We start from the raw sequence: 16511 nt of genomic DNA on the forward strand, positions 1-16511 counted from the left end.
CTCACTGTCACTCTGCACTCACTGTCACTCTGCACTCACTGTCACTGCACTCACTCTGCACTCACTGTCACTCTGCACTCACTGTCACTCTGCACTCACCCTGCACTCACTGTCACTCTGCACGCACTCTGCACTCACTGTTTCTGCACGCACTCTGCACTCACTGTCACTCTGCACTCACTGTCACTCTGCCCTCACTGTCACTCTGCACTCACTCTGCACTCACTGTCACTCTGCACGCACTCTGCACTCACTGTCACTCTGCACGCACTCTGCACTTACTGTCACTCTGCATGCACTCTGCACGCACTGTCACTCTGCACGCACTGTCACTCTGCACGCACTGTCACTCTGCATGCACTGTCACTCTGCACGCACTCTGCACTCACTGTCACTCTGCACTCACTGTCACTCTGCACTCACTGTCACTCTGCACTCACTCTGCACTCACTGTCACTCTGCACTCACTGTCACTCTGCACTCACTGTCACTCTGCACTCACTCTGCACTCACTCTGCACTCACTGTCACTCTGCACTCACTGTCACTCTGCACTCACTGTCACTCTGCACTCACTGTCACTCTGCACGCACTCTGCACTCACTGTCACTCTGCACTCACTGTCACTCTGCACTCACTGTCACTCTGCACTCACTGTCACTGCACTCACTCTGCACTCACTGTCACTCTGCACTCACTGTCACTCTGCACTCACCCTGCACTCACTGTCACTCTGCACGCACTCTGCACTCACTGTTTCTGCACGCACTCTGCACTCACTGTCACTCTGCACTCACTGTCACTCTGCCCTCACTGTCACTCTGCACTCACTCTGCACTCACTCTGCACTCACTGTCACTCTGCACGCACTCTGCACTCACTGTCACTCTGCACGCACTCTGCACTTACTGTCACTCTGCATGCACTCTGCACGCACTGTCACTCTGCACGCACTGTCACTCTGCACGCACTGTCACTCTGCATGCACTGTCACTCTGCACGCACTCTGCACTCACTGTCACTCTGCACTCACTGTCACTCTGCACTCACTGTCACTGCACTCACACTGTACTCACTGTCACTCTGCACTCACTCTGACTCTGCACGCACTCTGCACTCACTGTTTCTGCATGCACTCTGCACTCACTGTCACTCTGCACTCACTGTCACTCTGCACTCACTGTCACTCTGCACTCACTGTCACTCTGCACTCACTGTCACTCTGCACTCACTCTGCACGCACTCTGCGCTCACTGTCACTCTGCACTCACTGTCACTCTGCACTCACTGTCACTCTGCACTCACTGTCACTCTGCACGCACTGTCACTCTGCACTCACTGTCACTCCGCACTCACTGTCACTCCGCACTCACTGTCACTCTGCACTCACTGTCACTCTGCACTCACTCTGCACGCACTCTGCACTCACTGTTTCTGCACGCACTCTGCACTCACTGTCACTCTGCACTCACTGTCACTCTGCACTCACTGTCACTCTGCACTCACTCTGCACTCACTGTCACTCTGCACGCACTCTGCACTCACTGTCACTCTGCACGCACTCTGCACTTACTGTCACTCTGCACGCACTCTGCACGCACTGTCACTCTGCACGCACTGTCACTCTGCACGCACTGTCACTCTGCACGCACTGTCATTCTGCACGCACTCTGCACTCACTGTCACTCTGCACCCACTGTCACTCTGCACGCACTCTGCACTCACTGTCACTCTGCACTCACTGTCACTGCACTCACTCTGCACTCACTGTCACTCTGCACTCACTGTCACTCTGCACTCACTGTCACTCTGCACTCACTGTCACTCTGCACTCACTGTCACTCCGCACTCACTGTCACTCACTCTGCACTTACTGTCACTCTGCATTCACTCTGCACTCAGTCATTCTGCACTCACTGTCACTCTGCACGCACTGTCACTCTGCACGCACTCTGCACTCACTGTCACTCCACACTCAGTGTCACTCCGCACTCACTGTCACTCTGCACTCACTCTGCACTCACTCTGCACTCTGCACGCACTCTGCACTCACTGTCAGGACTTCGATGTGGAACGAGACCTTGATCGTGTGCGGGATCTTGACTTGGATCGGCTGTAGCGGCTCCTGCTGCGGGATCTGGAGCGACTCCGACTGCGGGACCTCGACCGACGACGCCTCCTGGGACTGCGACTCCGGCGTCCATAACTTCCTCCACTGCCTCCATATCTTCAGGGTGGTGGTCCCCTGCGGCTATGGTGTGAGTCTGGTGGCCTTCCATAACGAGCCATCTGCACCCGAAGTTCGCGCCCATCCAGTTCGGCTCCGTCCATGGCGTCCATCGCATCCTCGGCATCACGTTTGTCATGGAATCTTACAAAGGCAAAACCGCGGCTCTCCTTCGTGTATCGGTCGCGGGGGATATAGACGTCGCCTACTCGTCCATACTTCTCTCTTCGAAGTGTTTCGGGCGACGTCCTGTAGGTAAGATTGTCCACCTTCAAGGACGTCATGCCTCCTACGTCAGGCGGCGGCCTGCCATAACTCATCTCCAGGGAACCCGTGAGAGGCGTCGGGCGGAACCTTAACTATTCAGAAGGTGAAAGTCAGCAGGCGTGGGCGCCTACACTGACAAGAGCTTTGGCCAAAGTTAGTTAAAATAAAAAAATAACCTGAATAAAGTAATTGAGAAGTCAGGCAGGCCGGGGGCGGTACTGCGGGACACCTCTGTGATGTCATTCCCGGGCCGCGCTCTGATTGGCTGCTGGCCCGGGACCTGACGTGCAACCAGGAAGAGGAGCCGGCAGCAGGAAGTGGCGTGAGCATTGCGGCCCCGGGGCTCCCGTGACCAGGAAGGAGCCCTGGATACCGTTTCCCTTTAAGTCCCGGTCCCGAGATGGGGGACCGGGTGAAGACCCGCGGGCGAAGCGGGCGCACTGAGGAGGCGGGGCTCCCATGTGGAGAGAGCCCCGCCGAGCGCTACCACCGCCCGGCCACAGACAAGCCTTCTGTCTAGCAGCGGGCCCCCGAGATGTGGGGAGAGCCTGCAGCTGCGGAGGAAGGGAAGGTGCCTGGAGACCCGGGGAGCGCCCGCCAGACACCGGTGAGTGGAGCCGGGAGGAGAGGGGCTGGTGTGTGTGGAGGGGTCTCTGTGTATGCGTGTAGGTGCGGCGGCGGCGACGGGGGGTGTGCCTGTGTATGCGTGTGTATGTGCGCATGCGTGAGTGCTGTGTATGCGTGTGGCTGTGATGTGCGCATGTGTGAATGTTGAGAGCCTGCAGCTGCGGAGGAAGGGAAGGAGCCTGGAGACCCGGGGAGCGCCCGCCAGACACCGGTGAGTGGAGCCGGGAGGAGAGGGGCTGGTGTGTGTGGAGGGGTCTCTGTGTATGCGTGTAGGTGCGGCGGCGGCGACGGGGGTGTGCCTGTGTATGCGTGTGTATGTGCGCATGTGTGAGTGCTGTGTATGCGTGTGGCTGTGATGTGCGCATGCGTGAATGTTGGTGCGCGTGCAAGCAGCTGAATCCAGCCGGGGAGAAGCGCGTGACAGTTTCTTGTCCGTCATTCCCCCGTGTCAGCTCGCTATAAGTCTCCAGCCTGGACGCATCCTTCGGATGCGATTTCCAGGCGAGACCTAAAAAGGACCCGCCTCTCGCCCAAAAATGTGGAGAGGTTAACAATGATCAAGATGAATCAGCACTACATACCACCAGATTACAAAATAGGTGAAAGCACGCAGGAAGAAGAGGACACCGACTTAGGTGACGGAAGTTCTTCTCTGTTAGCTGACCTACTCCCATCTCAATTCACAGAGTTTGAGGACGAGCTCTACTTCCCTGACACCGAGGCCTGAAAATGACTTCCTTTTTTTTCGTCCTTATTCACTTTTATTCCTGTATGTCTGTCTTTGTTTTGCAACTTTTACCACAACAAAACTCTAATCACCTAATCACAACAAGTCCATTAGCAGCACTGTCTTCATCTTATTTACTTATTGATTTGAAGGTGCCGCAGTCTGCATTCCTGAGGTTCATAAGTTCACAAGTTCCATCATGCTCCTCTATCCTCCTCCTCCAGACTCCCCCTATCCATTTCTCTCAAGGCAGATGGCTGGATTACGCAGAATCAAGAAACTTTGTCTTCGTAGACGAGTCCCCTGAAGTGGGACTGGAATTCCTGACTACATGCTGATTGCTGACAGTTACTTCTGTTACTGAGTGTTGATGATCAAAGTTAAATAATATATCTTTTTTCTTTACAGTCACTCACTGGGATGGATGGATCATCATCGTCGGTTTACGGAAGAACTATGGCCAATTCGTGATGTGAGTGGCAAACAGGTAAACCAGTCTACAACAACTACTACAGCATAACTACATGTTAGTCGTGGTATGGAGTGGTCGAGGCAGTGTAGTGTTGTTATGCCAGACAGAGTCCAGACAGCAGTTCATATAAAATTGGGCCTATGTGGCTTGCTGCATACAAAAGGAATTTGGTAGGGTTCCCGGAGTCTAGGGCTCAGGGCCTGATGCAGGCTCGTTCATAATGATGTTGGCAAGGTTTTAGGGGGGGGTTGGCGTTTTTTGGTAGAGAATTGGGCGAATTCTGGCCTTTTTTGGTGTTTTGAGGTTGTGTGTGTTTGTTAGGCCTCTGCAAGGTAGCAGTATTGCATGTTTTTGGGGGCTGTTTGGGGGTGTTCTAAATTTTTGGGGGTGGGTTGAGGGGTCTGGGAGCACTGCTGGTAATGTCTAATTTTGAATGCAAGTGGTTTGAAGAAAATCCATCGTGGAAAAAGGGGGTTTGGGCCTAGCTGCAGAGTGCGTTTTGGCATGATTCTAACTTAGGGCTCTGGGAAAAGCAGTGTTGCATGTTTTTGAGGACCTATTTGGGGGGGTACTACATTTTTGGGGGTGGGTTGAGGGGTCTGGGAGCACTGCTGGGAAGGTCTAATTTTGATTGCAAGTGGTTTGAAAAAAATCCATGGTGGAAAAGTTATTTTTTTTACCATTCTTGCATGTTTTTGGGGGTGTTCTAGATTCTTGGGGGTGGGTTGAGGGGTCTGGGAGCACTGCTGGGAATGTCTAATTTTGATTGCAACTGGTTTGAAGAAAATTCATGGTGGGAAAGGGGGGTTTGGGCCTAGCTGCAGAGCGCGTTTTGGCACGATTTTAACTTAGGCCTCTGGAGATAGCAGTGTTGCATGTTTTTGGGGGCCTGTTTGGGGGTGTTCTACATTTTTGGGGGTGGGTTAAGGGGTCTGGGAGCACTGCTGGGAAGGTCTAATTTTGATTGCAAGTGGTTTGAAGAAAATCCATGGTGGAAAAGAGGGGTTTGGGCCTAGCTGCAGAGTGCGTTTTGGCACGATTTTAACTTAGGCCTCTGGAGATAGCAGTGTTGCATGTTTTTGGGGGCCTGTTTGGGGGTGTTCTACATTTTTGGGGGTGGGTTAAGGGGTCTGGGAGCACTGCTGGGAAGGTCTAATTTTGATTGCAAGTGGTTTGAAGAAAATCCATGGTGGAAAAGTTTTTTTTTAGCACTCTTGCATGTTTTTGGGGGGCTCTTTAGGGTGTTCTAGATTCTTGGGGTGGGCTGAGGGGTCTGGGAGCACTGCTGGGAATGTCTAATTTTGATTGCAAGTGGTTTGAAGAAAATTCATGGCGGGAAAGGGGGGTTTGGGCCTAGCTGCAGAGAGCGTTTTGGCACGATTTTAACTTAGGCCTTTCTGGGGATAGCACTCTTGCATGTTTTTGGGGGGCTGTTTGGGGGTGTTCTACATTTTTGGGGGTGGGTTGAGGGGTCTGGGAGCACTGCTGGGAAGGTCTAATTTTGATTGCAAGTGGTTCGAAGAAAATCCATGGTGGAAAAGAGGGGTTTGGGCCTAGCTGCAGAATGCGTTTTGGCACGATTTTAACTTAGGCCTCTGGGGATAGCAGTGTTGCATGTTTTTGGGGGCCTGTTTGGGGGTGTTCTACATTTTTGGGGGTGGGTTAAGGGGTCTGGGAGCACTGCTGGGAAGGTCTAATTTTGATTGCAAGTGGTTTGAAGAAAATCCATGGTAGAAAAGGTTTTTTTTAGCACTCTTGCATGTTTTTGGGGGGCTCTTTAGGGGTGTTCTAGATTCTTGGGGTGGGCTGAGCAGTCTGGGAGCACTGCTGGGAATGTCTAATTTTGATTGCAAGGGGTTTGAAGAAAGTCCATGGTGGAAAAGGGGGGTTTGGGCCTAGTTGCAGAGAGCGTTTTGGCACGATTTTAACATAGGCCTTTCTGGGGATAGCACTCTTGCATGTTTTTGGGGGGCTGTTTGGGGTTGTTCTACATTTTTGGGGATGGGTTGAGGGGTCTGGGAGCACTGCTGGGAAGGTCTAATTTTGATTGCAAGTGGTTTGAAGAAAATCCATGGTGGAAAAGGGGGGTTTGCGCCTATCTGCAGAGTGCGTTTTGGCACGATTTTAACTTAGGCCTCTGGGGATAGCAGTGTTGCATGTTTTTGGGGGCCTGTTTGGGGGTGTTCTACATTTTTGGGGGTGGGTTGAGGGGCCTGGGAGCACTGCTGGGAAGGTCTAATTTTGATTGCAAGTGGTTTGAAGAAAATCAATGGTGGAAAAGGGGGGTTTGGGCTTAGCTGCAGAGTGCTTTTTGGCACGATTTTAACTTAGGCCTCTGGAGATAGCAGTGTTGCATGTTTTTGGGGGCCTGTTTGGGGGTCTTCTACATTTTTGGGGGTGGATTGAGGGGTCTGTGAGCACTGCTGGGAAGGTCTCATTTTGATTGCAGGTGGTTTGAAGAAAATCTATGGTGGAAAAGGTTTTTTTTAGCACTCGTGCATGTTTTTGGGGGGCTGTTTGGGGGTGTTCTATATTCTTGGGGGTGGGTTGAGGGGTCTGGGAGCACTGCTGGGAATGACTAATTTTGATTGCAATTGGTTTGAAGAAAATCCATGGTGGAAAAGTGAGGCTTGGGCCTAGTTGCAGGGAGCGTTTTCGCACGATTGTAACGTAGGACTCTCTGGGGATAGCACTCTTGCATGTTTTTGGGGGGCTGTTTGGGGGTGTTCTAGATTTTTGGGGATAGGTTGAGGGGTCTGGGAGCACTGCTGGGAAGGTCTAATTTTTATTGCAAGAGGTTTGAAGAAAATCCATGGTGGAAAAGGGGGGTTTGGGCCTATCTGCAGAGTGCGGTTTGGCACGATTTTAACTTAGGCCTCTGGGGATAGCAGTGTTGCATGTTTTTGGGGGCCTGTTTGGGGGAGTTCTACATTTTTTGGGGGTGGGTTGAGGGGTCTGGTAGCACTGCTGGGAAGGTCTAATTTTGATTGCAAGTGGTTTGAAGAAAATCCATGATGGAAAAGGTTTTTTTTTTAGCACTCTTGTATGTTTTTGGGGGGCTGTTTGGGGGTGTTCTAGATTCTTGGGGGTGGGTTGAAGGGTCTGGGAGCACTGCTGGGAATGTCTAATTTTGATTGTAAGTGGTTTGAAGAAAATCTATGGTGGAAAAGGGGGGCTTGGGCCTAGTTGCAGAGAGCTTTTTGCCACAATTTTAACATAGGCCTCTCTGGGGATAGCACTCTTGCATGTTTTTGGGGGGCTGTTTGGAGGTGTTCCAGATTTTTGGGGATAGGTTGAGGGGTCTGGGAGCACTGCTGGGAAGGTCTAATTTTGATTGCAAGTGGTTTGAAGAAAATCCATGGTGGAAAAGGGATGTTTTGGACCTACTTTCAGAGTGCTTTTTGGCACGATTTTAACTTAGGCCTCTGCAATGTAGCAGTATTGCACGTTTTTGGGAGGGTAATGTGGGGTGTTCCAGATTTTTGGGAGTGGGTTTAGGGGTCTGGGAGCACTGCTGGGAAGGTCTACTTGTGTGTCCAAACAGCAGTTTGGTCGTAGGTTGAGGGGGAAGGTGATTTGGCCCTGTTTCTAAGGTGCATTTCGGCCCATAGGCTAACATTGCCAGTAATGCGTTATTGCAGATGCCACTGGAGACAACTCTTCTGGCACTTTACGCAGCTGTAGTGTAGGAAAAGCACTACACATTTACCCAACGAGGTAGCACTTACTGGATTAGCCAGTAGAAAGTACTCCAGTAATAGATATGGAAATCGCAAAAAAATCTGCGAGTTTGTGGGAAAATCCGCGAATTTGCAGACTTTTTTGCGATTTCGCGTGAATTTGCGGACCGCAGCTCCGCAAAATTCACCCATACTTTTACACACTAAATGAAACTCAAGTGTACTCTTTTACCTTGTTTAATACAAATTGTACTTCTACTGCAGGGGCCAGCCAATACGTTGCATTTTTCAATATGAAAAATTTCCTTGGACTCACTGTGTGTGTAGACAGTGACTGGCTGCATTGAACAACATTGCGTTTGCCATTTTACCATGATGATGATGATGAGTCTTGATGATCAAAATTACATATTCTCTTTAATCTTTACACAGTCACCCACTGGGATGGATGGATCATCATCATTGTCGGTTTACGGGAGAAATATGGCCGTTTCGTCAGTGGCAAACAACAGGTAAACAAGTCAACACCAACCACAGCAGACCTACATGTCTGTCTAGTCGTGGTATGGGATTGGTTGAGCCAATGTAGTGTATGACAGAGACCAGACAGCAGTTCATGTAAAATTGCAGCTATGTGGCTTGCTGCATAAAATTAGATATGCTTTGTCTGTCTGTGTCAAAGAGGTATGCTACATCATCAGGTTGGTTCACTCAGTGGTGCCTGCCTTGACCGTCTGCATGGCCCTGGCCAGCTGTGTGCAATTAGTTACTATCCTTGAAAAGGAGACTCGGAGTACGCACTTTAGAAATTATGCCTGTATGTAATACTGTCGCCGCTGAAAGTGTTGTTTTTGCACTACACACCGTACCTTATATTTTTTTCTCAGTGCTGTTTTAATATCCCTTCCTGTTTTTCCATCAACAATTGCAGGCCGGCTTTTACCTTGTGCCATGGGAACAAGTCAACATTAACTCAGGCTTACCAGCAATCCGCAATTCCGCATCCACCAGGCAGGCAGTAGACAGTGTGTCTGGTTACCAAGATTGATCGACGGAGCGTCAGATGGAATGGAGGAGTACCGCGAAGAAGAGGAATGGCTGGATGCATGCAACTACCCAAATTGAACAGGACAACAACAACATACAGTTACAGTATCCTCTTCACTTCTCCTTATCTTTTAAATAACTTATTTTGTGAACTTCTATGAGTGCGACTCTCTGCTTCAAATTCATCCCTACAGCTATTTCATAACTTTCTTTGCTATTTTGAAAACTAATGTAATGTACTACTAAGTCATTCTCTCTGAGTGAAATTGCGTAATTACCGCAGCCCTGTACTGTGTAATAGTTTAGTACTACTTAGTAAGTTGTAGTTAGTACTACTTTTCAGTAACCGAACCATCCATTTAGCAAACAACTTCATGCATGCACTTCCTTTATGTCCCTTAAAAGATTTATGGATATCTTCGTATCCAAAGATTTGTTTTTCTTCATTTGTTGTTTGTACATGCTGTGTTTTTTTTCCTCTCTCCACAAACCTTTCCCAAAAACCCCCATTCCCATCCAATTTTCAAACCCAAACCCTCTTCCCCCAGGCTGTGAGGTTTTCATTGAGGTGTGACTAAATGACAACAATAATTCCACACACTTGCGGGGGAGGATAAGGTCAAAGCAACAGAAAATCAATTTCAAGGCTGGTGAAGGAATCCGAGGATATATTCTTTTTCTTATTCAGCTTGACACAGACCCATAACTATTTGCAAATCAAATCTGATTTTCATGTGCGCCATCAACTGGATTGATCATCAAGAACATCCTTCTCCTACACGTGGCGAATGATTACGCTGCTGTGTCCTTCACCTTCAGTACTATTTCTTGTAGTAGCCAAAACTCCACGCAACTAGTAGTTATACTCTGAATACTTTAGCATTTGTTAGGCTAAATTATGGCACTGTTCTTGTATACTGTACTATCTATCGTACTGTTCTAATGCTCCACTCAGGCCACTCAAGATTTCATTTTTTTTCATATGCTGCTACTGCCACTGTGTACCACCACTACTACCACCACAATGATGCCATTTCATCCGCCCAGGATTGCCAACCGTAATCACCATCTGCCATGCAGCCAGCCATGTGCCTAGCCCTATTCTCAAACACGAATCACAGGTAAGATAAGCATTTGGGGGAGGAAGAATAATGGAGTAGAAGGAGAGAGGAGAGACTGACGGTAGTACTAGTAAAGTAGTAGGACAATTGAATTCACTAACTCTGTGAGTGGCACTTTTGTAAACATTTGGGCGATTACTTAGACAATTTGAATCAAGCAGCCAGTTAAGTTTCAGGAAAACAAACGCACAGTTAACCCCCGCCTCCCCCGCAAAACAGTAAAAGCGCGTATGCTATGTTTAAGTTGAAAATAAATTATTATTTTTATCCCTAACAAAAATAAACTGTCCCACAAGACCCGACCCACCCCCCTCCATAACCCCAACGAATGCCCATGAAATAAAAGTCCCCAAAGTCCAAGAACAAAAACCAACTCCCAATTCCCACCCCCCAAAAGTCTTTAAAAAAGGGGCAAGGGACAGTCTCTCCTCCTCTACTGCCGCCGGCGGTGTCCTTTGGACAGGTGGTCCCGATGCTCCCTGCGGAGGTCCTTGAGCAGGGTTTTAAGTCTCTCCACCTCCTGCTCAAGGTTGGACACCCTGAGGGTTAGGCGGTGCATGCGTGCCTTGCACCTGCTGTGGGGGGCAGCTGATTTTTTGGCTGCTTGGCGGTGGCGGGTGGCTGCGGTACCACAGCTCCGTACCGCTGGAGGCTTGCGCTGACTGGCTGACCCAGGGTGCGCGGAGGAGGATGCAGCTCTGGTGGTGGATGTTGTGGACTGAGACTTCGTGTCCTCTGCCTCCTGGGCCACCAGCCGCCAATATTCGGCGACAATCGCCTCCAGCTTCCTTTGCTGGGCCCGTCTAGCCAGCTCCTTCCGTGTTGGTTTGGAAGGAGCATCTATATGAAGAAAGAAAAACATGCAGTAACCAATGCTCTTTAAGATTAACACAAAATAATTCAGCTGAAAGTTGTGTCACAGTAACACTAGCAACTTGCAAGCACAGTACATAACATTTGTGGCCTGTATCTATCTAACCTCCCACTTCGTCGGCCTCTGCTCTAACATTAGTGGGAATTTCAGGAATCAATTCTACTAGCACTATATGGACTCACTACATTAGACTCAGTCAGTACACCAGTCTTCTTCTTCTTCTTCTTCTCTCTTGTTTAGCGAAATTGGTACGTAAACTTCTGGAAGCCGGCATAATGGAAGCGCAGTCAACTTGCACCCGAGAAAAACAGACGCAAGCCATGATGACACAGACTTGCGTTACTGAACCACTCTAATACATGCAGGTGGTGAAGCTCATACTTTTCTATTGCGGGTTGCACTGGCCATACTCTGTTACAAGGGCTACTGTTTAATTAATTTAACTTTCACCCTGCAGTGCCAATGACTACTAGAAAAGGAAAATGAAGAAGATAAATAATATGATTATCTATCCCTTCACAGGATATTTGCTTACATATGGGATGCTTTGTTTTTTATTGAGTGAACACTGATAGGCCACATATGAATGACAGAGTTGTAATAAAATTATTAACAGAGGTAGTGAGTGGCCCCCGTAATGGCAGAATATATGCTGTGCTTACAAACTACTGTTACTAGTCATGGTAGTATTCTGAAAAATTACAACTTCTTATCCTCGCCTTTGCTACACTGGAACGGATGTGCGGGTGCGGTTTTAAATGCTCTTCAAAGTAACACTTACTTCATCCAGTGTCTGTCTACTCTGTCTACATACACCTATGCTATCTATGAGTAAGATAGTACCATGATCCAGGCATCCATCCATTCAAAGTAAATGTCAATCATTCTTCCTAATGTCTCTTAACTGGACAAACCTTAGTTTTTCTCACGGAAAAACAACCTTTTTATTTTATTTTGGAAACCGCCAGCCACACATCCGTGCTTGACTTGCATTTGAATTTGAACCAAAGTATATATTGAGCACACATACAGTTTCTGTTTCCCCCACCCAGGCAGTGCACTTCCCTTTCTCCTTCCACCCATCCTTCCTTCAGCCTTAAACCGGCTATGCATCATATTCCCAGCCACCTCGGACAGCATTCAAAAACACGTATCATTCTTTGCCAGTCATTACTTTTAACTCACTCGTCCTTCCTTACACCCTTCTTTCCCTTTTCGTTCATCCCATCCATCAAGTTCATCTCTGATCTGACTTGGCTTCTCGATAAAACTTTCACAGCCGAGTTGAAGTCAAATTTAAAGGAGGCCATTGGTTTCTCGTCAACTCCCGCCGCTAATGCTATTGCTCATGCGAAGTCAAGGGTGAATGTCTTCTACCTGGTTGACAAAAACTTACTTCTAAATTTGTAAGTCTTCTTAACAGTAAAGTGTACTTGTACTGTACAACATATACACCCGTGCAGAGAGCACACTCTGCAGTCTGCAATCTCAATAAGTAAGGAATATAATAGCTTACCACTGCCCGCCACTACCATGGCGTCCCCCACATCAGTTCTCGATGGCTGTTGCACCGCCTCCGCCCCAGGAGTGCCCACCTCCGCGCTGGCCCCGGCAATGGTGGATGGCTGTGCCAATGTTTCGCATAGAAAATACATTTCATATTCTTGGATGCCATATACACCACTCCCTATTTTGTCTGGGAATGAAACAATTTTACTAGTACTACATTACATAAACAAATTTAATAATTTGAGACTCTCTATACTCTAAACTACAAATTTCCCTTTCTTCAGGGAAAGATTATTTTTATTTTTTCTTAGCCGTAACATGTCTTGCTACACTTTTATGTATGAAAAATAGGGGTTGTGTCCTGTAATGTGGCCGGGTAGGACAACATAAAATGCTTAAGGATAAGAAGGACCCGGTCACTGTTTTGTTCTGCCTGTATTTTATTTTACGCAGAATCACACCATAAGGTAATTAATCCTTGGATGTTTTAACTTTCAAGTAGTTACAAATTTCAGCACATTTTTTCAGAAAATTTGAAACAAAGTCTGAGGTTACGTTGTCATGCACAGAACATGTATTTGCATATACTATAACCTTATTCACAATGAACACAATAGAAATTTATAAATAAATACATTTTTCACAATTTCTACAAAACATTTATCACAAACAAATATTTCTAGCTTCAAGGTTGTACCCTGCTTAATGGTTCCACCAGGTTTTGAAAAGAAAAACTTTTTGAATTTAGTATAAACCTGGTAACACAAAGGCTTTAAGCTAAATGTACGTTTTTTTATGCCATTGAACTCATGGAGATGTGTAACAAAGCCTTTTGCGCAAAACGCATTCAGTTTTTGCGAATGTCTCAAAGCTGATGCGTTTCCAAGTCCGTCATTAATTTATCGGACTTTTCTTCAGGGCTTAATAGCTGGGTACCTGTATTGAAGTAAGGGGAGGACATACTTTAATGTCTGACCTTCACATGTATTGTCACCTACAAGATCGTTGTTTGGTGTATGCTTATTACCTTCTTGTACTGTATGGTCGAGTCTGTTGTATTTGTCTAAGACTCTTGACTGGCGTTTAAATTTTACTCTGCAAAAATGAAAAACAAGGGATGTATCTCTTTAGTGTAGGGGACACCATGTTACTACTTCTGTTGGATTGCCCAGAGTGATTAGGGTAACTTACATTTTTCAATGACTCGTGTTTTTGCCACCGCATGTCCTTTACGCAGATCCGGTGCGGGTTTAAATTGTTGAGAAGCTCGTCGAGTGCTGTAATGTTACAACAGCGCGGGTTTAGTTAGAGGGCTCACAATGTTTAACGTATGCAGCATTTTGAGGATTCAACAACTTTACTTAAGTAAAATTAAAACGCCAGTCAAGTGTCTTAAACAAATACAACAGGCTCGACCATACAGTACAAGAAGGTAATAAGCATACACCAAACAACGATCTTGTAGGTGACAATACATGTGAAGGTCAGACATTAAAGTATGTCCTCCCCTTACCTCAATACAGGTACCCAGCTATTAAGCCCTGAAGAAAAGTCCGATAAATGAATGACGGACTTGGAAACGCGTCGGCTTTGAGACATTCGCAAAAAACGAATGCGTTTTGCGCAAAAGGCTTTGTTAAACATCTCCATGAGTTCAATGGCATAAAAAACGTACATTTAGCTTAAAGCCTTTGTGTTACCAGGTTTATACTAAATTCAAAAAGTTTTTCTTTTCAAAACCTGGTGGAACCATTAAGCAGGGTACAACCTTGAAGCTAGAAATATTTGTTTGTGATAAATGTTTTGTAGAAATTGTGAAAAATGTATTTATTTATAATTTTCTATTGTGTTCATTGTGAATAAGGTTATAGTATATGCAAATACATGTTCTGTGCACGACAACGTAACCTCAGACTTTGTTTCAAATTTTCTGAAAAAATGTGCTGAAATTTGTAACTACTTGAAAGTTAAAACATCCAAGGATTAATTACCTTAGGGTGTGATTCTGCGCAAAGTAAAATACAGGCAGAACAAAACAGTGACCGGGTCCTTCTTATCCTTAAGCATTGCTACACTTTTTGGCACAACTGATGAATGCTTGCTTTTTAACAAGCACCATTTTTCTCATAACAGACAGAAGCTTCCCTTCTAAGAACAAGAGCAAGATCAGATCATCATCACTTGGAGTCAGCAACGATTCATCCCCACAAAAAAGACTTGAAGTTCCAACCAGGTGAGGGCTCTCCCACAATTAATGTGTGAAATCAGCCACTTTTCAGTTTTGAATCCTTCACCGTTTATCTTATATGATGAAGTTGATTTTAATAAATGTTTTTACTTTTAATAAAGCTTTAAAACTTACATAGACTCTGGTTTTTGGTCATGAGTGAGTGAGCGAAAGGGTTTGCAATTTGCAAGCATGAGTACATGGTTCAGAGAGGTCGGGACTCTGACTCCGTAGTCGTATGTCCGGGGTTGTATTATCATTGAGGATCAATCATCGCTGCATTCAGGAGCTAAATAAGGACTCTGACACACTGGCTAGTCAGTAAGGAGATTGGGGGTTCAACTTCTGCTATGACTGAGGTGTGTCGAAAGTCTAACTGCGCCTATTATAATTTATAACCAATGCCCTATTTCTTGTCCATAGTTCTGTTTCTGCAGAATAGTCCCTGCAACAGTAGTAGTATGGATTGTCCTCCTATCCAATCAAAAAGTAAACTAGTATCTTATTCTTGGTGGCCATTGACATTGTTGGGAATTGTCAAAGCATAAACATTTAGAAGACTTCAATAGACATTAAGGACAACCCAGAGGACTGCACTCAGTGCATAGAGCTGTTGCTGAATAGAATAGGAGTTTTGTTAAACACCTTTTGCCAACTCTGCAAGCTTAGTTAGCTACACAGACAGACACATAATAATCTAGTAGTACCACAGGGAGTCATACTAGAGGCAGGTTAAGAATTTAGAAACAGTCTTAAAGAAGATCAAAGACGATTTAGGAAAAAATAGAATGAGGAACGTTTGGAAAAAATACAGGTGCTGTAAACGATAGGGAAGTATAATTATTAATATTAACAGGAAAACTTACTGGGGCCAGCAGAGGAGCCCTCGCCGGACCGATCCTGGCCGTCCTGCTGTTGTCCCTGCTCCGCCTGTACCGCTACCTCCCCCTGTGTCCCCTTGCCCCTGGGGGAAGCTGATGTACAACATGAAAGGAAGACACAAACATGGATGATTGTTGTCAACCACATCAAACATAAATAAAAAACAATAACAAATTATTTCGGGGAAATAGACAACAATTGCACTAAATTTATTGACCTTTCTGATGTGATCTGCTAGGATATTGCTGGATTCGCGGACCGTCTACTTGGAAAGTTATGTTACTCACCAAACCAACTACAAAAAGGTTCTACTAGGACTGGCAGGCAGCACTCCGCAGCACGCGAAGTGACAGACACAGTCTGTCGTGATCACCACCACTATCTCTTCTTAGTGGCAGGAGTACAAAGGAAGGACTGGACTTGAGTCTCTAATGTCTAGCATTACGCACTTCTGTAAAGTACACTGATACATAATCATCACCCAGGCCAAAATTGAAAAAAAGTAAGCATAGTAGCACCGCCAGTGAGCAGGCCAGCACCTGCAATCACAGAAGCTTTTGAAACATAATTTACCTGCAATGTAATTGGCAGCATTCTTGCCCTTCGGAAAAATCAAGCATTTGCAATATGATAACATAGAGCAGGAGAAAACAGAGTAGTGAATAAATAGCTACTACTTCTCACCAAGCCCTGGGATCTCGACGCCTAGCAAGTCGAGCAGGTCGTGTTTCCGGCCCAGGATGTCGGCCCACCGGTGCGTCGCCTGGTTGTAGGTGCGCCAGACTTCCGATACCTTCCCCCATAGCTGGCGATGCTCCCAGAGCCCGTACCCGGTGCCGGGCCTGCCGCCTG

General features: G+C 46.7%; 1 protein-coding gene and 1 pseudogene across 2 annotated transcripts in view; one reads left to right on the top strand and one right to left on the bottom strand.

Moving 5' to 3' along the window:
- Positions 1-16511, top strand: part of LOC147710079 (butyrophilin subfamily 2 member A1-like) — a 552967-nt gene that overhangs the window by 358280 nt on the left and 178176 nt on the right. The window lies entirely within an intron of this gene.
- LOC147710081 (serine/arginine-rich splicing factor 2 pseudogene) lies at positions 2055-2546 on the bottom strand (annotated as a pseudogene).

Source organism: Lissotriton vulgaris, chromosome 5 (genome assembly GCF_964263255.1).
Source record: "Lissotriton vulgaris chromosome 5, aLisVul1.2, whole genome shotgun sequence".
Classification (NCBI taxonomy): domain Eukaryota; kingdom Metazoa; phylum Chordata; class Amphibia; order Caudata; family Salamandridae; genus Lissotriton; species Lissotriton vulgaris.